The sequence below is a fragment of the Athene noctua genome, chromosome 7 (genome assembly GCF_965140245.1).
Source record: "Athene noctua chromosome 7, bAthNoc1.hap1.1, whole genome shotgun sequence".
Taxonomy (NCBI): Eukaryota; Metazoa; Chordata; class Aves; order Strigiformes; family Strigidae; genus Athene; species Athene noctua.
Window position 1 is genome coordinate 37,665,644 of NC_134043.1, and position 23,121 is coordinate 37,688,764.

General features: G+C 40.1%; 1 protein-coding gene and 1 long non-coding RNA gene across 3 annotated transcripts in view; one reads left to right on the plus strand and one right to left on the minus strand.

Moving 5' to 3' along the window:
- Positions 1-23,121, plus strand: part of SLC39A10 (solute carrier family 39 member 10) — a 66,805-nt gene that overhangs the window by 7,031 nt on the left and 36,653 nt on the right. The window contains exon 1 of one of the 2 annotated variants that reach the window (XM_074910826.1): positions 15,967-16,106. The exons of the other annotated variant lie outside the window; for it this stretch is intronic. The gene's annotated coding sequence lies outside the window, so the exon portion shown is untranslated. Of the gene's footprint in view, positions 1-15,966; positions 16,107-23,121 lie in introns of those variants that run through there. 2 annotated transcript variants of the gene reach the window in all.
- LOC141962565 (uncharacterized) lies at positions 8,803-15,625 on the minus strand. The gene is made up of 3 exons (XR_012633962.1): positions 15,442-15,625; positions 9,650-9,816; positions 8,803-9,080 (listed from the first exon to the last, which is right to left on the minus strand). It is a non-coding gene; the product is annotated as an uncharacterized LOC141962565 (long non-coding RNA).

Below are 23,121 nucleotides of genomic sequence, written 5' to 3' on the forward strand. Positions count from 1 at the left end.
CAGCTAGTTTTCTATTCCTGCTGTGCTGCCTTAATCTAGTAAACTTCCACCTTTGAACTAATTCAAATATTTTACTTCCTTAATTACAAGATGCTTGCTCCATTCTTCTGCAAGACCATTTACCTTGATTCCATCTCTGCATTAAAAGTTTTTAGATTTGGGCATATCTAAGCATTAGTGAAAGAGAACCAGAATCCATTTTGACTGTAAGTAGAGACATCTGATCCCTGGAAAAGGAGCTGTGCTAGTTTAGGCTAAAGTTAATAAGACATTCTTGTAAGCCTTAAGACATGGCTAGAGTAGTGATGGTTTAGATATTGAAAAAGTGTTTGTCCAGATTGTTTTTTTGTTTTTCCTATCAGAATTATTATAAAATGCATTGAAGACATTAAATGTAGAATTACAATAGTTAGATGCAGTTCTCTTTTTTTTTTTTTTTTTCCCCCCCCCCCCCAAATTCAAGGGAGCATCAGGTTTTGGATTTAGGTAACACCATAACATCATGCTCTGTAGGCAGAGAAGTGGCACTGGGCTTTGATTCTTGCTGTCAGCAGAGTCTTTGGGCATCGTAATCTAGGTTGTTTTGGTCTTCTGTAAATGGCCACGACTTCACTTTTTATGCTGCATAATTTGATTTAAAATACATTTTAAAAATTTGCAAAGGTCAGACTAAAATGGCATAGTCAGGCAAATGTGAGGCAGCTTCAAATATTCTGCAGTTTAACTTTAATTCTACCATCATGGCTCAGGAATTGTATGAAACCAGTATCGGAGTTTCTATTTAGTGTGCTGCACTGCTAGTTCAAGCAAGAAAACTGAGTAGCTGAAAACTAAACAGTTACCTAGTATTTTTAACCTTAAAAATTACCAGGGAAAGATAACAACATGTAGTCTTGCAAAGATGAATGAACAAAGTGCTGCCATTCCCTTCAGCACACTCTCAGAGAACTTGGTTCAGGCTTGGTGTGTCTTGGGGGAAAAAAAAAAAAAAAAAAAAAAAAGTATTACATTTGATTTTTTAAGTAGTGGGGTTTTTTTAAAACAAAGTGTCTTTTCTGGTAATGGGCATTACTCCACTTCCAGGACTTTAACACTGGAGCTGAAATTACATGTGTTATAAATACAATCTGTCATAAATTTACATGGTGCCAGTCAGCAGTTTTAAATGTAGGGTTTGCTTCCTATACATCTAGAACAAAGACTTTGGTGGATTTGAAATTTAGCAAATTGTTAACATAAACACAGAGTAATGGTAAGAAAATTATCTAAACGTCTGCAAAAATACAAGTACCAATGATTCTGGACATATCGCACTTTCTCCCTCTAGTTCATATTTTTTATTCTCTTTTATGTATCCTTTTACTTATAGTGGTATTTTCTTTGTTTATTTTACTTTGATCTTTTAGGGGAAAGGGCCTGTGCTTGATTGATTTGTAGAGAAGAGACTAGTACCTATGGCTCAATGTGTTTGGATCCTCAGCCTCTGCCTTCTTGAGAATATGTATGGTAGCAGCTTCATTCACCTGCTACCCTTGACAATTCCAGATATACTTTTCCTAAAGCTGCTCTGCAGGAGTGGGCCCCAATATAGCAAAGGAAAAATTTCTGCAGACTGGCAAAACAAGAACAATACACTCAAATTTAATGTTTTAACCAAATCCCCTCAGCACAGAAATAGAAAAGGTTTTTTCTTCACACAGGATTGTCATTATGAGTAAGCTGGACTTAATAATTATAGGCTAATAATATGAACATGAGCAAATGAAGGCAAAGCAAAGAGGCAATGTATTAAGGCAGACAGTGCATAATTTCTGGAATATCTGTAGTGCACACTTTTTGCAACAGCTTTGGGCAGTTGAAAGTAATGGAACACCTTGCTACTGACAATGAAATATGCTCTGAAATTTTCTATGATGGCTCAAAGAAACTAAAAGCTAAAACTATTTTCTTGAAGGGGTGAGAGAGAAGGGAGCTTTTCTTCATGTGCAAAGACCTCTATGGGAAAGAAAGCAAGCCATGACATTTAATGATAGCTGTGCAGTACTGCTTAATTGTAGATGTTGGTTTTATCTTTTATATTTTCTCTCCCATTGTCATTAAAAAAATCTCCACTGAAACTAAACTAGCTTTGAAGTCTAATCCAAGGTTTATTGAAGCGAGCATATTAATTTTAGTAGATTTTGCATCAGCTGTTTGGTATACCGCATTTCTCAGAGCCACATAATATTTGGGAGCAGTATATATATACTTCTCTGCATACTAGAGAGGCCTAAATGTTACTATCAAATAGAGAAAGAAACAATGTCATCTTCATACTGAATTCCGTGTGTGTGAAGCATTTTATAAAAATGCAGATTTGTTATGTTGTTATGGTGGTTGTTATGGTGTCACATACCTGGCAGAAATCAAGATTTATTTTTTTTTATTGGTTTCTCTTTTTTTAATGTGAATGCAGTGTACCTAAAAAATAGCGTGGCTTTCACAATGCCTGGCTTCCAGCATCTAGGATTTCTCCAGAAGTGAGAATCTGGAAAAGATGCAAATGCTTGGTAGTCTCACAACAGGAAACATTCCTCCCACCCCCCTGCCATTCACACGCAAACCAGCCACACTTTACCCTCCAGAACAAATGCTTTTGTCCTAATTTGGTGTATGGTCATGACCACATTTTTCAGTAATGATTGTGACATGCAAAGGACATGATTCAGCAAGACCCTAAAGCGTGTGTCTCACTCATAGCACATTTATATTCCCATTGATTTGATTTGAAAGGAGCTACTAAGCAACTGAGTCAAGGTAAGTACTTGCCTGTGTAAAGCCAGCAGTATACTTTAAACTCTTGAATTGAAGCCTGATAAAGGGTAAGTGCCTACGTTCGTTTATAAACTTGTTTTATCATCATTTTCAGGGAAAAAAAATAAACTAAGCAGATTTCCTTTAGGTTCACTAGGTGACTACTGGAAATGATTGCTTCAGGGTAATAGAAACCAAATAATCTTTTTTCCACGTTCTCTTGGAACACCACCAGCCACAAGCACAATGGGGGGTGGAGGGAGGAAAGTCTTGCATCCCATTGTCTCCACAGGACTCACTGTTCCCTACTGAACATTAGTGTCAATTTTTCCAACAGCATACAGATTTGTCAGATGTAAGGTGTCTTTCTGCCAAAGATAATGTGTATGTTTTGAGTGTATGGGTTAAGAAGAAAATTGTATCACTCGCATACGGCTGGCTTGTTTTTTAAGCACTTCAATAATCATTCCTACCTTGTAGTCTGTGGATGTTTGAAGTACTTAAAACTAAATTGTATCAAATACTAGCTTCAAACATCTCAACAAAGTAGTATTGCTATAGGGATCTCAAAATTATGTACAACATTTTAAATATCTTTTTTTTTAAAGATCAGTGTTGAAATAAGTTCTTTGATAAAGCTCTAGTGGTCAGCTTTTTTTGTGGTAAGTTTCTGTTCTCTGGTTTTGCTCCTCCTAGAACGTGACAAAGTGAAACTAAAGGAAAACATTTTTTGCCTTCTCTCTGAACTTCTATTAATAATGTGCTTTTTTCCAAAAACAGAAGAGAGTTTCAAGACCATACAAATATTATTGCCAAACCTTAATCCCCTGAAAATAAAGGCAGGCTAGAGAAGTCTATTGAGGAGAAGCTGTTTTTATCGGGCATTAACTTCAGTGATGCTGTGAAAAGCCATTCTGGCGTACGTTCGCTATGCAAGCATCAAACAGGAACGCATTTTCAGGCTGCCTCTTCCTGTATGATACTAAAGGAAAACTGTTTTTAAACTTAATCTAGGAAGGCTATTCCTCATCAGTAGCTCAGGTACAGAATACATATATATTCTATGTCCTCTGTGTCACCAGGGTATGGCTATCTCGGAGACGTGCTATGTAATAACAGTCAGGGGTTAGAGACTTCAAAGGCTTGCAGTAAGAAGAGTGACCTGACGGTGAAGAGAGATAGATAGCTTAAGTTTTACATTTGAGCCCTTATCAGCCACAGATTTGTGTCTCTTAATGATTCCTCTGTACTTGTCATTATTCAGTTACAATTCCACCTTGGCAAGTGCTGTCACAGAGGAACCATCAGCACTACTTTAGGTATTGTTTCCCAACCTTAAAAAAACCCCTTCTGACGTCCTAATACCAACATGACTTTTCTAGAGCTGCACTGGTAATAGCAGTAGGAGGAGAGAAGAGTCAAAGAGGGAAGACAACTTCGGAGGAGGTCTAGATAGATTCTCTATTCTAGGCCACCTCCCAGACTGAATACGTTTGGATTTGTAGTATTTCAAATGCTCATGGTCTGTTGTGAACATGACTGTCCCTAGCTTGCATGGACCTCACCACCGGTACAGACAACTAATGAGTATTTTTTTTCTGGCATCGTTAAGAAGACAGACTGGTTTGGGGAAAAAACATAACAAAATGCACACACACAACCAGGGGCCTGCTGTCAATCATTTCTCCTACTCTTCTATTACACTAAGCTATTTTGGTGACATAGGCCACACACACACACACACAAAAAAATAAATAATCCATCCATAAGCCCCACCCCAGCACAAGTTACTGAATACAGAAGTAGTATACTGCTCTTCTCTGCCCTACCTAAAGAGTGGATGAATTATTATTTACATTGGCAAATGTTTTCCAGCTGCCTCACCAGCTGGAAATTCAACAATTTGGCTCTGTTGTAATATACACTGTCAGAAAAGGACATGACAATGCTGTCCCCAGAAGGAAAAAACTTGCTGGCCTGATTTCCTACAACTGGAAACTAGAATGTCTGTCCCTGGGGCTTCTACACAGTTGAGAACATAAATTTAAGTCATGCTGGGAAAAAGAACGTGGGCTCCTTTTGCTGACATCCTTGAAAATACAAACCACTGCCTTATGAAGACCGAATAAACTCTGAAAAGGTTTCTGCGGCCAAGTTATTTTCACTATATCTGTCAGACTTTAGGAAAGCACATTTTCTGAGGACAAGAGAGCAGAGTTGTTTGTGGTCCTTATTTAGATGGCATTATAACCCAAAATGGCTGGGTGACCTTGCTGGTGGTTCCAGCCAAAGGACTTAACGTGAGCCATAGCAAGACAGAAAGCTGTGGGATACCTGTGGAAGCCAGAACTGCTCTGAGTGCAATGAGTAGACAGAGAAGTTTGGGGGCAATTCCAAACTGCCAAATTTTCAGTCTTATTAGTTCCTCCTCACTCAACTTTCTGAACGATTGCTGATCATCTTATATTGGCATGAAGACTGACTCTCTTTTGTGCTCAGGATATCATTGACTTTTGAAACGAATGCTGTTTCTGTGCTGTTTTGCAGTGCAACACAATTGGCGTTAAAAGAGAGAATGGAAAAAGTTGCAGTAATTTTGATCCACCCCACCCTCCACTGCAAAAATTACTTTTCTCTGCATTAGATTTTGGATTACAGTTAAAACTATCAGCAGTAACCTCTGAAAAATAGCCTATGGCTGTTTTGCTGTTCACGGGAACTGGTGCTTGTACACTGCACACATCTTGGCGCACAACAGTTAAAAGTTTTGTGCAGCAATTTGAAGTGTCCTGAGAAAACAGCAGCTCTGGTTTTAGAACTAGAGCACTACCATAATATTGGTTTTACTAGCTCAAGGTTCAGTTTCAATATAATAATAAATAAAAAAACCCTGTTCAAACAGCTCCTTAAAAATACAGTATTTTAAAAAAGAAACTGCATAGATAGGAACTATTCCTGTTGAGGGAAGTGACTATAGGCCATGCAGTCTCTCCCTCCTTGAAATGAGGAAGAGGAGAAAGAGAGAAATGACAAGAATCAGACACCGCTGTCCTGAATTATGAAGTTGGCACTCAACATCATGTAAGTGGACTGATCTGTTCTGTAACATGTGCGCGCTGCTCTCAAGAAGGGCGTGCATGCAGTCGTTTCAGGCGTGTCATGGCTGGCAGTTTGTTTTCTGATTCATTGTTGTTTAGAAGCTGCATAACTAAGTCTGTTTTCATCTAACCAGTGATAGCTGTGATACTGTTAGTATCTTCTGAGAAAATGGGGCCAAAATTTCTATACTTCTTTTAGGGTAAGAAGCGAGGATTGTATTAAAACCAAAGCTCCCTTGTAAAAACAATGAATTCTTGTCATTCTTATGCTATGAAATCGACACACCCTGTAATATAAATAATGTTATCCTCGAATTACACTGTCCAAACTAAGTACTTTTCAGCCATTTGAGATAAACTTAAGTAAAACTCCATGCGCTGGTTTTGGGGTGAGGATTTCCTAGAATCTGGACTCTGCTTCACATGGGACTTTGGCAATGAGTCAGCCCAGCCCAGGTACGTGTCAGCTGGAGAGCCCCACGCAGTCTCTTTTCAAGTAACTGCATTTGCCCAAAATATTCTTATTCCAAGCTTCCTTGAAAATGATTAGTAATTACTGACTTTAGTTTTACTTTCTACTTGGTTTTAAGAAACAGTCCTTTAAGACTAAGACCTTTAAGAAGCTCCTGTGTACAATTTCCTTCTTTTCATTATATATATTGATTTGCCAAAGGATATTATGTCGTGCTTCAGAAACTTATTCTCAGAATTTTAGTGAACTGGAAATTTAATAGATTGCAGGCTTTCAAACTTCAGATTTTACTTGGAATTAATCCAGTGGATTTGTGTCTCATATATTTAACATTTAATTAATAGAAAACTAATTCTTAAAATGTGAATGAAATTACAGTGGTTACCCAGCTACAAAGACTTATACTAAACTACCTGCAAAAAATACAGGAAGATGATTCTCTGAAGTAAATGCTGTTCAAAGGAAGGCTATGAATCAGACACTGTATTACGTACAAGGTTTAGGTAACTACGTAAGTGGTCTGATAGCCAAAAGCCACTGTGAGGCTGCTTTCAGTGAGAATCACTAGCCACTCTCTTTAATATATGAACAGTGTGAAGCACCTTCATGGGTAATTTTTTTATTTCTAAGAAATAGCTAGGAATCCTCAGCAGTAACTTATACTGAAAAATATTCAGTAGAGAAAGCCACCTGTTGGAAGCAGTTCCATCAGCAGATATATTTATTGAGATGACACCATGATTAAATTAAAAGAATAAATATCAGTTCACTCCCAAGACCTTGAATTTTGCTCCTACCTGTCCAAAAGGCAGTAGTATTTGTTTTCTTTTTATTTCAGCCTTGAATTATATCACTGCTTGCTTGTGGAGCATTTTGGTATACATTCAGTAATGTAAACCTGCTATAAAGAACAGCTTTTGCTATTCAACATTTAAAATTTTCTTGGAATGCTCTGCTTTACCAACAAAAGGCGTGAACTCAAACTCGTATGTTTTTCTTGGAGAAGTCCATAGTAATTTCATTAGAGCTACCATAGAGGCTCATCTGCGTTTACCCTTTGCATATACGGAAATGAGGTTTTAGTTATAGTTACAAAGTGAGAGGTAAGAGACAAAAGAAGGGAAAGTTATCTGAGAGGAGTGGGAAGACATAAAATAGTGTGAGGGAAATCAAACATTTTTCAGACATAACTTTTTTCTTTTTTTATTTTCTTCCCTATTTCAATGATGACAAAACTGGCATTTTGTCTCTGACTGGTTTGCTTCCCTGAGTCTGACAGTCTGTTAGTTATCTCAGCAATGTTAGTCCGACCCAACCATTGCAGAAATGGCTTCATCTTCTCTCTGCTTTTTTATTGGCATTCCCACCCTGGAGTCTTCTCAAAGCCCTCTTAACGCGTGACAAATATATCACCTGACATGTCAGCAAAGACGCGTGACCACATCCCCTCTTTCACAAGCAGTCTCACTAGTCCCGTGCTTGCTTGAGGAAATGCTTCAAAACTTCTCTTTCTTTTCTAAAGGATAATGGGATTTATTCATCACTGTATTAGTCTATCCTGCTGCTACTATAGCTTGCTCTCAGTGGAGTTACTACTGGTTTACAGCAACAGGCATCAAGTGAGGATGCTAAGTTATGCAGCTGAAAATAGCCATGAAACAGGCCTCCCCTTTTCTCTGACTCTCTTCCCAGCTTCTAGCTGCGCAGCATTCACGTGGCCTGTCTCTCCATGTAATTTCACTGATACTCGTCTCTAACTTTCACATTTCTTGTCATTTAGACCATATTCTACGTGTCCCTATGCTTCAACTTTTTGTACATCAGCTAAAGTTTACTCTCTTCTTCACAACTGTTTATGCTTAAATTCACACTCCTACTTGTGTCATTAAAGCTCTAATTACCACCCAACTGTGCAAAGCATTTTGGAGCAACAACATGGAAAATAAAGCTGTTGCACCTAGTAGTACTGTCCAATGGTTGTAGTTAAAAGTTTGGAAATTGAGGTGTTTCCTAATGTCACTCATACTCCTCCTGGTATTTATTCTTCTTATTTATTTTCTGTAGAAATGGGATAGGGTTAGCATGCTTTTACATCATGGAATACAGGTGGAACAAATATAAAAATGTAAATTATGGGGGAAAAATGCAACAACTTCAGTGCATGCCAGCATTTCAAAGCCAAGGTCATGTACTTTTAACATCTATGGCACCCTGATGGCCAGCATCCTGCTGCTCCCTCCAATTCCCATTTATGTAATTATCAGGCATGGAAGGATAAATGCAGCTAAGCTAAGCTAACTCTTTCTCTAAACTGTGGGCCAGTAATCAATAATTTTGATTTTGAGAGCCCTTCTGTTGATTTTAGATTTTGTTACTGGTACAGTGGATTCAAAGAAAAGCAAACAAACCACTTGTTTCATAATTTGCTTTATTTCTGCAAACAATATTTTTGTTTGTTTTCCTGCCAGTGCATGTTCTTGCCTCCTGTCTTCTCTGTAGGTGTCCCTTTGAGGCTTTGGATCTGTGACAAAGAAGGGATGAGGCTGTACGACATCCTTTCCCATTCATTCAACCTCAAGTTATTGAAGCACGTCCACAGTAGCTCATATTGTCTTCCCTTTCCACTGCTGAAATTTCATAGATGACAAGTCCATCCTGAGGTATCCAAAAGAGGTAGCTAGTAACTTAAGGACGCCTTGGCTTCCTGATTCTTTCTGCTGATCATGGAAGAATTTCAGGAGTTTAAAATTTGTCATTTCCACTTCCATGTACAACAGAGGTGAAAGAAAGGGGGAACTTCACCCCAAATGCCTACTAAAATCCAGCTTTAGAAGAACTTGTATTATTCAGCTAAGTCTAAGTCATAGATAAAGACTGCCAATCACCAACCCAGTGGTTAAAAATTGGCAGGGACTGACATAAAAAACAGGGACCTTCATTTCCTTACATTAATCTCCTCATTGCTTCTTTCAAATAATGTCAGAGACAGTATCATTAAATTTTTCCATTCTGTTTGAGAGGAGAGTGTAAAACAAATTCCTCAGCACGTAAAGAGATTACATTAAAGTCATTATTTCCTCTTCAGTGAGGTGGGTCAGTTTTGGAATCAATCCAGTTTGCTTTCTTAAATGTAAGCCTTTAGAGGAATTTTCAGTTTACCCCACCCAGCCAGCTAGCACAGCTTTGTTTAATGTTTTGAACTCTGCCTGACTCCAGCAGAGAATATCCCATATTCATTGATACAGAACTCTTCTATGGATATGACCATAAGTTCCAGCAATCTCACCCCAGTCATGTGCTGAAGGAAGCAGCTGTCTGGCCTTTCCGTCCCATCATATCCTTTGGTATGAAGATGAGATCTTTCTGCAACCAGTGCATACAGAAAAGATGCCACAAGCAAACAGGTGCTTTCAACAGGCAGGAAGGAAGGGAGAAAAATAAACAAACCCAAGTCTGCAAGAGAGGAAGAAGGCTGTGACACACTGTCCTCGCTTTTGAATATATTCCATTTTGAATCTTACCCCAGCCCTGCTACCGGCAAATGCCGTGTGTCTCAGATCCAGTGAAAGGGCTCTTGACTGCTTTAGACAGGAGGACGGGCAAGTTATGTTTAAAATAAATAATAACAAAAAAAGGAAGAGTCATTCAATAAAATAAAGACTGCCCAGCAAGAGTTTTCCTGTGGATAAGCTATACTAGCATTTGCTAGCTTTGCAAAATTAACCAAAGGTCTATGAGCCATGTTGGCTTTTTTCAATATTGTAGAAAAAAAGGTTTGTGTGGAACAAATACTTCAGTTGTTGCTGCAGCATCACGCCCTTTTGCTTACGTCCTTTGATGTTTATGTAACCTTAACTCTAGAGCCAATGAAAAAGTTTCATTTTTTTTCCACTTAAAATGTCAGCTTGTATTTAAAAACAAAATCAAAAAGCCTAACCCTTTCCCACAAAGAGACCAACTAAAAATTTTCTAAAACAAAGATCTTTAAAACCTGTATTTTGTTTTGGCATTAAAAAAAAAAAAAAATCACAGGTGTCTATTTAAACTAATTTCTCATATTTACACTGGTACTATATTTGAAATGACGTACTATCACTGACATCAACACTTTTGCTTCAAAGCCTACACGTGTGCCCATACATGTTTATATACTGTCCAAACAGGGGAGTATGTACATGTTGTTGTAAGAGAAGGGTAAGAAATGTTTAAAAAAACCCCAAAACAGAACAAAAAAAAAAACAAAAAAGCTCAGATGGACTTCCCTTTTTGTCCCACCTTACGAGTAAAGAAACTTTCAAATTATACTTTCTAGGTGGTGTAAAACTAGCCAGATATACTTTGAGTTATCACTGGAATTTATACAGTTGAAGCTGATTAGAACTAACACATTAGCAGGACTGTGAAAAGAACATATATTGTCTCTACTGAAAGTATCAGTTTTATATAAGGCCTTGGAGTTAAATAAACTTGGGCTTTAAATTAATTGCAAACAAGCCAAGTAGTCCTGAGGCAGTGAAATCCCCCAGAGGACGTCACTGTCTATTTCTAAGTGTGAGCTTTAATCACAGAATCACTACTTGCTATGTTTATTTAACCTCACTCTGATGCTTAAACACCTTTGCTTATGTCCTTGCCATAAACAAAGTTTTTGCTGCTTCAGCACTCAAACTCAGTGCCCTCTTCTATAGCCTGGGAATAGGTACATATCAACCTACTAATAGTGAAAGTACGAGTAAATCTGTGCGATGCAAATAACCACATATGGTTATATAATAATACATCAATAAATTAAAATCAGAAGAGAGAACTGCCAACAGGTCATATTTTGAGATCCAGATTGGAAAATTCTGTAATGTTTAGCCATTCACTATCTCCTCAAGGTTAATTCTCCCTCTTGCTATCTCCATGAATCTCTTTAGCAAGCTGAATAATACTTGTTGGCCATTGTCAAATTAGAAATGGCATTTCTGACTTTGGTTCAGGCTCTCAGAATGAATGAAATGCAAGGACAGAAGCTAGAAAAATGTTTTAAAGAACAGGAAGGAAAATATACATCTAGTATATACACCACAAACTCAGCTATTTTGGCATTCAAACCGCCCTAAATTCTGATTAAATCTTTGAACAAGATGATTTCAAATAAAGGAGGAAGTTGATGTTTCAAGCCATTAACTTGGGGGAGGGGGGGGGGAGTTGTGAGATATCAATATTTCAAGAGTAAGAAAGTTAAGTTGGGTACTTCAACCAAAAAGCCTGAATTTGTCAGAGGGGTGTAAAACTTAATTTTGGCAACAAACAGTGGCATTTTCCTCTGACTTAAATAGCAGAAGATGTGTATACACCTTCAACTACTAGATTTCTAAATGAACAACATTTTTTTTTTTATTATTGTTGCTAATCTCCAAAGAGTATTCATAAGACTCACCTCTGCTTACAGTCAGAGGCAGTATCAGGATGCAAGAACTAAACCCGTGTGCAGAATCACTAATTGGGTATAAGACCACAAGTGGAAGCAAAACCTAAATTCTCTCTTTTTTTTTTTTTTCTTTAAATTAATAGCAAGGGAAGAGTTGCTTCTAAACAGATTACTTTTGTGTATATGTGTCAACCTTCTGTCACATGCAATTGGATTGTTACAAGGGAGGACAGGAAAAGAAATCAGCGTATGAGATCTGTCAATCTCACCCACCATCTTTAGGCCTGCATCTCACAACTGAAGCACACCACTAAATCCTGTCTCTTCCTTTACGGTCTTCCGTGCTGTAATAATTTATTGTAACTAATTTGCTAAATTAAGCAGGGTGGGTGTTGTAATAAAAACTATTGTAACTAATCTGCTGGGCTGGGCAAGGCAGGTATGGTACACTTGAACGACCTGTAAATGTTAGACAATTAAATGTAAAATGGGCCATTCAGATTGGAACAGTGTAACCGTGTCTCCGAAACCCCACCTAACATTAGATGGGAACAATGTAACTATGCCTTAAAAAAACTCCACCAAGAACTGATAAGTAATTTCTGTTTGAGAAAAAAAAAAAAAAAAGCCCGCCAAAAGGATGAGATCATGAGGCTTTTAAAAAAAAAAAAAAAAATCCAATAGGAGAAAAGCACGCCAAGAGACCAAGGTTTCGAAACTTTCAAAAGACCCAACAGGAGGAGGACATGCACCCCAGCAACCCAAATGATCCAATGAAAAAGAGCAGGACAATCATCTGATGAGAAAGACTGGTTAAAGACGATGACACAAGAGTATAAGAACGCGGGGTTTTTTGAAATTCGGGGTGCATGTGGCAGAGTTGCGGCTCTCCATGCACCCAGCGCTGCTTTGCCTATTGCTTCCCACCCTAAATTGATTGAACCCAAATAAAATTATATATTTTTATAAAAATTGGCTTCGTCTGATTATAACACGTGCCAACACATCTAGCTGACCTAAACTAAGGTCTGCTGACCAAATGCATCACATCCATGGGGTACTAGAAAGAGGTCATAGCACTGTGCTGGAGTTGGAGATGCGCCTCTAGACAGGACCCCATCTTGAGACAAGCCCTGCTGAAAGCCATGATCTGCTTTTTGCAGCATTATGCCCCAAGCCCTTCTATGTTACTTGATAGGATATATTCCCTTCCTGCAGCCCAGCGTACAAGTGTGTACCGTGCACTGTACTTGTTACTCAGCAAGTAAATGCCCTGTGAGAGGAGAGGGGGGAAAAAAGACAGTTCTGTTCTAAAAGTTAGTAACGTATCTTTCTGTTTGAAGCTTGAAAAGTCATTCCGGATTTGTTGCATGTGATTGTCTTATCACAAGTGATCAGCGCTCTTGCAGTGCTGGCTACCCTGCTCTGTTGTACCAGCTTCCCTGCAGCACTTGAAAGTTGCTCCACATGCTTTAAAGGGAAGCATACTTTTCTTGCTCATGCTGCATGCTTTTCCTAGCAATGCCTGATTCAGTAGTTTTAGTTCTGGGTTTCTGAAGCTGTGGTATAGAAATTCATAATTTAAGTATTGTTGTACAAAAATAGATGGTTAAAACTACCGAGTAACCTAATTGCAAGATACACTGTACAACTATAGGGTTGTCTAGGTACAAACAAGCTTTTCACTGTCTCAAGAGAAAGCTGTCAACAGACTAACTGGGAAAGTTATATCCTAACTCAAAATACCAATGAGACTCGTTCCTTAACAGGACAGTATACCCTGTTTCCTAGTGCTGGCAGGCCTACTAATGCTCCAATCTGGCTTTAAAATACACAGATACATGTTAAAGCTGTAACAGCTGGAGAGGAGGAACACTCCTGCACAGAGAAGCTGCTAATACAGAGATATTTTTATTGGTATACCTTGTTTGGGTGAATCTCTGGAAAGTAGTTATGTAACATCAGTACCTCCACAATAAGGCAAAGTTGCCTTCAGGAAAGCTTCCTTACTCACCTACCTAAATTATCTAAGTTTTCTAAATACAGTTAAACTAGTAAAAAATCAATCAAGCCTGAATTTTTAAAGGGCCTTTCTGTATTAAACATCTTAACTCCAGTTCATCCATTGTAGTGCTCTTACTAGAGTTCTTGATTTTCTTTTTCTTAATGAGATTTTTACATTATTTGAATTTTACTCAGAAAAGCTAACAAACCCCATATGCTCTATTTTATTACCACATAGAATTCACTCAGAATAAACTCTGAAGGAAGAAACAAAGCTTTACATTTTTTATATTTTTTGCACTCCGTGGGTTTCTTTCTAGACCAAACAGCAATACAAATCAGTCACGCCTAGTGATCAAGAGTGGATATTGTGGTAGGTGTCTAATGACCAATGTCAGAATCAGACCTGTATTTTATCTGCTGTACAAAAAATCTGACAAAGGACCTGCTCTGAGGCAGAAATCATTCAAATCAACATACAAATGATCTGGTGCAAGTTTGGTATAGAATCTCACAATTACTTTAATAGTCCCTGAAACCTGACCTGGGTAGAAGTTGTCAAATTTTTGGACTGGTATGGTTTGTATTCTAGTGGTCAATTCAGTAAGATATCCAAAAAAAAAAAAAAAAAATTAAGAGGGATTAGGCGTTATGTTTTTTCCCCCTCAAAATAAATACTAGAGAGAGAAAAAGGTGCCAGAGGAGATTTGAAATTAGAAAGCCTGTTGCTGGAATGCAAAAAAAAATAAAAGTTTACTCTGTTTTCCTTTTGCACTGTGACTTCAGATTTATAGTTAGATTTTTCTGGAGTCTTACATCAACTTTCTTTTGGTTTCTAAACAACCACGATTAATTCTTTACATTTTTAGTATTTTAAACTGGTTTGGTTTTCTAGGGATATGTCACCAAGCAAAAATGCACATAATGACCTTGGGAGGCTATCTAGGTGGATAACCATGGGGGCAAGGAAGATAGGACTATGGCTAGGATTGGATAGTGGCTCTGCCAGGACAGATTTAGGGTGGTGCTCGTGTGAATCGTTGATTTTAAGCAAGGCACAACTTCAGAAAGGGTTAGGCAAATTAGTTCAATTCAGTAATATAAGAGTCTGAAAGAAAAATTCATCCCTCCTTAACAAATAGGGAAGAGGTGGGTTTGCTTGTAGATTGAAGCCTGCTGTGAAAACATGTCACTGTTGGAGGAAAACGTGCTGAAAATTGTATGCAAACTTCTCAGAAGGAAAACCGAAACGGCTTAAAACTTATCTGAAATGTTCCTACAACTGCATTTCAACCTTTGAACATACTTTCTATAAATAACCATTACAAAATAACCTGGTTTATTTTAAAACAGTATTTGATGTGGAAGACTCCTATGCATTGCAGGTCTCACGTTATAAACCAAGATGTCTACTGATTCTCAACATGGTTCTAGTAAGGTTTTTAATTTACGTAAGTTTGTTGTTGTTGTGGTTTTTTTTTCTCAGTTCTGTAACTGTTGTCTAAGAATCAAATGTATCGTCGCGAGAGGCACCACCTTGAAAAGGGGGGCTGTATGTCATCTAGATAGCTTTTGTTTTTTATTTCCTGAGCAAGCCTGACAGGGTTTTCTAGTTAAATAAATGCGGGGTAATACGCATCTCGTTCTCGGAAAGGTACCTCGGTAGGAAAGCCAAGCTCTACCCGCGAAGCACCGCTTGTTCCCGAGCGACCCCTTCTCCCCAGGCCCGCGGGAGCCCAGGCGGCTCGGCGGCCGCAAAGGCGGCGGCCGCGGCCCGGCCCCGACTCCGGCGCCAGGCCCGGCTCTCCGCCGAGCGGCCCGGGCGCCGGCTCCGCTCCCCGCGCCCGCCCGGGGGCCGCAAGGCTCTTGGCTCCCCGGGGCCTATCCCGGCCCCGCGGGCGCCCAAGGCCCAGGAGCCGCCGCCGTCCTGCCCCGGGGCCGCGTCCCGCCCAGCCGCCGTCCGGCTCCCAGCACTGGCGTGATGAGCGCAAGGCGCCGCAGGGCGGGGAGGGGGGCCGGGGGGCAGAGAGGCGCTTACGCCATTTTCGTAGTCTGTGGTGGAGAGGGGAGGGGGGAGCGAGGCGGCGCGGGGGGAGGGGAGGAAATGGCTCCGCATTGGGCGAAGCGGCGGCGGGGCCGCGTGTGTAGTCCGGTCCGCATGGTGCGTAGGGGTGAGTGTGGGGAGCGCGCCCGGGCTTGGCGTAGCCGCGGTTGGTGAATAGCGTAGCGGCGGCGGCGGCAGGAGCTGCAGGAGGAGGAGGAGGAGGCGCCGCGGCGGTTTGGTACCGAGCGGAGAGGGAGATGCACACGGCACTCGAGTGAGGTAGCTATAAAACCCCATTTGTTTACATTCCCTCCCCCACAAGCGGCCGGCGCTGCGGTGAGGGTGGCGGCCGGCCCCGGGCTGCCGGCGGCGGGGGGGGCGGGAGGGGCCGCGGACGGAGAAGAAGGAGCCGGTGCCGGTCGGCAGTAACGGACAGCACCTTCCCCGGGATGCGGAGCCGCACGCGGGGGGCACGCGGCGGCGCGGCCGCCTCATCACGTGGCGGCGGCGAGACCCGCCGCCGGGCCTGGGGCCGCGCGGGTGGGCGAGGGGGGCCGGCGGTGTGGGGGGGCCCGTGCCCGGCCTCCCCGCCGCCCCAAGCCGGCGGAGCACGAGGCGCCGCCGCGGCCGTGGCGCATCCCCCCCCACCCCCCGTCCTTCCCCCCGCTCTGGGCCGGCCATGCGGCAGGTAAAGCCTCCCCGCCCCCCTCTCCCTGAGCGAGGGGACCGGGACGTGGCGGGGCTGCAGCCGCCCTCGCCGTTTTGGGCGGAGAGAGAAAAGGCGCGGGGGGTGGCGGCAGGATGCGGCGGTTGGGCGGGGGGCGCCGCCGGCTCCCGCCGAGACCCCCGAGGGCGCGTGGCCGGCGCGGCGGGAGGCCCGGCCCGGCGGCGGGAGGCCCGGCCCGGCAGCGGCAGGCGGGGCCCGGCCCGGGGAGGCCGCGGTCGCCCCGGGCCCAGCTGCAGGCAGCGCGCCTTGCCTCTGCGCTCCCGGCTGCCGCTCCCAGGCTCCCTGCGCGGAGCGGCGCCCGGGCCCCGGGTGTAGGCAGAGGGTGCTGCCCCTTCCCCTCGCGCACCGGGTGCGGCAAAGAAACACCCGAGTCCCGGCGGGGGGGCGAGCTTCGGGGTATGTCTGTGAAGCACTCGAGTAGTATTCTGCCACGTTTGTTCGGGGGCGATCCGGAGATCGCAGGTGATGAATAAACCACGCGATTAAATCTTGCTTGGTTTGAAGTTCCTAGTTAGCGTTAACAACTGCAGAAATTGCACTCGGGCTGTAACCTGCACATAACCTTAAGCAAAGGTAAGAGAGGGTCAGGAGATCTTGTCACTGGCTGTACTGCACCGTACGCAGAAATCGTAAGTGGAAGGAGTTGATTTACTGTTCTCAACTGTTTCTGCTGCTTAACGCTGCATCCTTTGGAAACACTGAAATTAACATGGAAACTTCGGAATAAAATTATTCTTCAAAATCTTTAGTTATTTTTGTCTTTTTTGGGGAGCTTCTGTAGAAGTGTTCATAACCTGCTAGCTCTTTAACTCTTGTGTCTGTGCAGGAGTTGCATGAGTGAGAAAATTCTGGTTTCTGGCACTAAACATATGTCTTTAAGTAACAACGATCATTTATTTTATTAAGATGTCATACCATAACACTGAGGGGACCTGTGATACATGAAGCCTGGTACAGCACTGAGAAATGCACAGTGAAGGACCTGCTTAGTTTTCAGAAATGTGGAAGCAATTGCTATCTAGTTAACAAAAATAATTCCTGGGGTGTTCCAGGTGTTACATTCTAGTGTCCCTTTGGGTAGTAGTAACTGATAGGATGACATAAAAATAGAAAGCTATTTCTGTATGAAACAGGTATCCTATTAGGTTTTAAAAATTGTATTAACAGAGCATGCACTCAAATTCTCTTTCACTTGAAGAATGTGCCTTCCATTAGAGATGAAGGGGAATAGGTATTCTTTGTGGATTGGTGAGGCACACTACTCAAGGCCAAAGCAAGAATTGGACTTATTAATGGTTACTTCTTAGGCTAATAATTCGGGTATGATAATGTCAGAAGATGTGCAAAAGTTCTGTGGTTCCCAAGAACATTGAGAGTAACTGTAGACTTTCCTCGCTAGATTTTTTTGTTCTAAAATAACTGAAAATTGGTGGTATTGTCTTGCAGTGCTGCTTTTTTTTTTTTTTTTTTTTTTTTTTTAGACTGGTTTCAACACTTAGGTACTTTTGAAGAAAAAAGTATGCAGTCAAGCAATCTATTTCTAGAAGAGAATAGAGCCTGTATCTAGACTGTGAGCTAATTGTATGTTTAGTGAGATTAATGGTGGCAGTTCTGTGGGGTGTGCCTTAGTGTACACAGAAGGTGAATGTAGAAGGATCATACACAATTGCCTGTCTGGAACAGGCAACATGAAAGGACATTCCGCCCATGTAAAAAAATCTCCAAAACAATGAGGTTTGTTTTAATTAATATTCCTTGCTTTCATTTAGGTCTTTGCGCTTTCCCGGCTGGTTGGCTTAAATAAAAAACAGATACTAAGTTTGGGGTATGCATCCAGTCAGTTAAAATGTGCAATTACAGGAAAGTAGTGATTTAAAATGGCTCGAATATGCTTAAGGGTTTAGCTGTCAATGCTTGTTTGTCCCATTGCAAAAGAAAATAATGTAGAGAAATTGGATCATCAGGGTAATTTCAGCATGTTCCAGAAAGTTTACATGAAAAAGCTAACCTTTGTCTACTACAGTGCTTGCAAATAGTGTTTTTTAATTAGTGATCTCAAACTAATATGGAGTTATATGGTGAAAAGTCAGCAGGAGAGGATTGAGTGCATGGGATACTTAGGCCTTACACATTAATAAACCATTCCTTTTGAATATTCAGTAGGAAACTGTAAGAGAACACAATTTTTGTGTCGTTTGACTTACACAAATAAGAAAAAAATAAAAAACATGGAAAAATTACTGTATTCAACCTGACATAGATTTCCTTTGTGGTCTTCACTAAGTAATTCAAGCAACTGTAATTTAGATACTTCATAACACATTTTCTGCAAAGTAATGACTGATTCAGGTAGGAAGAGTAAGTAGTGCCCAGATCTCATGGACTTCAAGCTTGGGTCTGTATAGTCCCAAAGGAAGTATGTTTGGACTTGTTTGCTGTGGCTGTCCAGTTTTAAAGTCGTTTGATCATGATTGTGCCTATTGTAATGACTGTTATTCCTGTCTCTGCCACAGTTGTTACAGAAGTGGACCTTTATTTTGAACACATGATGGGCACTTGATAAATCAGTCTGGATTTATAGAATAGAAACAGTTCTGTGTTTTCATATGGAATTACTGAATTAAAATTACACAAGCTTCTTGAAAACTGTCATGGAGCTTAGCTTTTCTGTAAGTTAAGATTTGGTCCTTAACCGTGGTGAAACTTACTGGAAAGATTGTGGCATCTTCACAAACTGTGCTACAGTGTCAGGGATGGACAGGCGTAGCAGCATCTGTCAGTAATGAAAATAATATCAACAAGAAAAACCTCATTTTGTTTTCCTCACAGTCAGAACCTTTGCTATTTTATAGCATGTTTTCAGAATTATTATATGAACGTATTCTGACTTTTTTTATTAACATTTTAAAATGTCAGTAGAAGTTTCCAAGAAGGAAAGCTTAAGTTCTTCCCTGTTCCTTGCATACATATGCTTTTCACAGAATTGAGCCTTTGGTGCAGGGAGAGTTGTGAGAATTTATGCCTTTTGGGAAGCAATTTTTGTTCTCCTAATGTGAAGAACATCAGTATAACTTACTGTTTTTCTGTGGGAGTCCAACTTAATTCAGAGAGCAATTATTTAAAACAATTTTATCATATGAAAAGTATTCCTCTTTGGGGATGGGCTACTGAAGTTATCTTAAATGAGAACTAGTAATCTTAGCTTGCTGATAAAGGCCTGAAGTAACACCTGATGCAGAAGGAATTTAGATTGGGTTTAGGTCATTCTTAAATTGCAACAGATACTATTTGAAGTACACCTAGTAAAGTCTGGTAAGGAAAGGTGTACGAATTAGGCAAAACTAATAAAAAGAAATGGGGTTTCTAAGTTTCAAAAACTGATTGAAATGCTGGAAACCATGTCTGGCCTACATTGTAATCTGAAAGAAAGGTATGTGTTGCATCAGTCCACCTATCCACAGTGTTTTATGTGCTGTTGCATCATTTCTCCATTATTTTTTTTTTTAATGTAATAGAAATCTGAGGAGTAAAGAAGTTTAAAAAGTCGCTTCTGTTTTGTTTCCTCTTGTGATAATCCAAAGCCAGTACGGGTTTTAATACCCAAAAAGCTGGAAGCCAGCATCGAAGAGTGGGAAGATGATGGTTTCCTGATGCTGGTCTCAAAAGGCTTATGAGAAGAAGGAACATTGAAATTACATGTAGGGTGTTGTACCCATGCTGGGGGACATGGTTCATTACAGTGGAAATGTTCTCATCTTCTAGGTACTGCATTGTGCTGCCTCATCTTTCCTCTTTCCATTTTCTGACTTTGTTACTCTAGAGGAAGAATGACTCAGCTGTTGTCTTTTCTCTCTCAGCTTTTGATAACCTAGGAGCTTCATTTCTCATCTGGCTATCACCTTTTCTATAGCTTGCTGCTTTCCAAAGCAGTAGGATGAGAATGAAGAAAATCTGCTGGTTTTTAATAATGCAGAATTAGATGGCTACTGAAACAGATGGGCCTATTACAGAATTTATACTGCATTGTCTATTAGAGAGCCTGAATGTAGGTATATTTGTCTGTTACTGCTGCTCTGTGAACAACATCAACAGACTAAGAAATGTTCCTGAACAGATCTTGAACGTCAGCAAAATCAACCTAGCAAGCTGTGGATCAGTTTGCTTGTGTTTATTAGAAAATTTTGGCAGTGAAAATTAATAAAAATAATCTCCAGGTTTGTTTTTGGCAGTATGGTTTGGGGTTTGTGTTTTTGGTTTGTGTGTTTTATTGTTTTTTTTTTTTGTTGGGTGGCTTTGGGTTATTTTGAAGAGCAGTCCTAAGAGAAATCTCATTTTCACTTGTGAGGAATAGATCTGTAGTCTTATGATGAAGTTTGCTATAGAAACCTACCCCTCTTTTTCTTCTGTTTTGACAGTCACATCATCTCAGTATTAAAGTATCCAGAATGTATAAAATGTGGAATATTAACTAGAAAGGAGTTAGAGCTCTATAGCTTCTGAACTGTTAAGTGGTACAGAAAATCATATTCTTTAAGCATTCAATTTGGTACTTAAGGGACAAAGAGACTTACTTTTGAAGTCATTGATACTAGGTAGCTAAACTGATCTAGAATTGAGATAAAGTCCGCATAATACAGGAAGTTAATGAATATGATGATGTCTGAAACTCATTAATCAAATGAAATCCTGTAAAAGTATTCCTGAGGTTTGTCTTGTAAGATGACATGCATGCATGAGTTAAAAAGTTCTTCACATTAAGAACGTGGGAAGTTTTATGCAAGATTGCAGGATTTGCATAAAACTATAAATATACTCAGCAGGGACTTTGTGGAGTGTTTCTGCATGTAGGTTATAAACACTTTAGAAATAGTTTTCAATCACACCTCCTAGTAAAGACCACTATAATAAATGTGAATTCCTGAAAGGTGCTGTCATATGTTTATCTATAAAGATACCTCAAGATTGCCTGACTTGTATCACATTCATAAACTGATCTTTGAGCATTTTTTATTACATACGCATTTTTATATCTGTAGTGTGATAATTAATGGACAAAAATAATACCGTGAATTCTGAAGGATAACTAAATGATAATTGATTTGCAGCTGGTGATTGGATGTCTATAAATAGTTCCTCTTTTAACCAAGCTAATTGCTGATGATAGCATGCAGCCATACTCTAGGTTGGAGAATCAAAGCAAAACAAAGGAAAAATATATGTAATCTCCAAGACAGTCTCCTCAAGTTGGCATTTCTCAATGTGATTCTTGATGTGGATTTTTTGGAGTAATATTTCTATCTTTGTTAATATTGATTTGCATATTAAGTGGTACTGAGTAGCACTGTATCTCAGGATGACTGGTTCGAAGGTTGTTCATGACAGTAACCATGTCATTTGTTCAACTGAAAGCTGAGTTTAACTCACCTTGCAAAATAGCTAATAATGCCACAACTGAGTGTTTCCTGTAAGGACAAGTACTGCGCAGGCATACATCTATGTCTGGCTGAGTCTCATTTTGCCACTGCAGCCACTACTTCATTCATATCATATACAGAGCAGTCTAGAAGAGCTGCTTTACCATTAAGCAAAACATCATACTCTTATGTTTTTACTGCTCAAGACTCTATGTAATTTCTGTAATCCATTCCTGTAAAGAAAGACCTCTTTTTACCAGTGTTCTACCACCTTAATAGGTACTCTTATCCCATGAAATGCAAACCATATCATTTAGGCTCTATTTATCGGTTAGTTCTGTTTGCAGAACATAGAAGCATTTTGTGTATTGCTGACCCCAATGTATGTCTGTAGAAGACAATATCCCAGCCTAAAAGTACGATTCTAAAATGTACTAGCTTACAATTAAAACTAAGAAATATGCTACTTGGATGAAGTCCAAGTAATGTGGTAGCCTTGCACTACTACATTTTTATGCTAAAAATAAAATACTCCTATTTATCTGATGTCTCATGTGATACGTAATCAGGATAGATTTTCCATCATTCCTGTTCTGAACTGCAACTGAGGCAATTGTCTAGCAGTCATTGTTATTATATTAACAGTGTTTGAGCTGTCCAGTCTTGTGCAGTCTTGACTTGTACCGTATATTCAGTATATACACAGTAGGTGCAGCAGTATATATATACAGAATTTAGTTTTTCGTTGTAATATGCTCGTAGTTAATTTCTTAATGCTTTTAATGTATTCTAGACTTTTATTTTGTTTGCATGTTGTTGAAGAAAAACAGCCTAAATTTCCTCCCATGCTAAAACTTACTTTTTTTACACAGTTACTGTCTTTGTACTACAAGTAAAAGGTTGAGTTTTGTGAAGTATGTGGTCTGAATTTATGCATCTGCATCTTGCAGAGTAAGGTAGAGAGTCCCAGCAGAATTTTCAGTTCATTTTTAGTGGCTCTGGGCAAAACTTCTCATGCCAGCTTCTGCTATGTATGTTCAACAGTAGGGAGAGGAATGTGAGGGATTTTATACTGACTCTTAAAAGAATAGATTCAGATGAGATGCTTTAATAAGAATGCAGAAACTATAGCAAATTATTATTACTTCTGTTT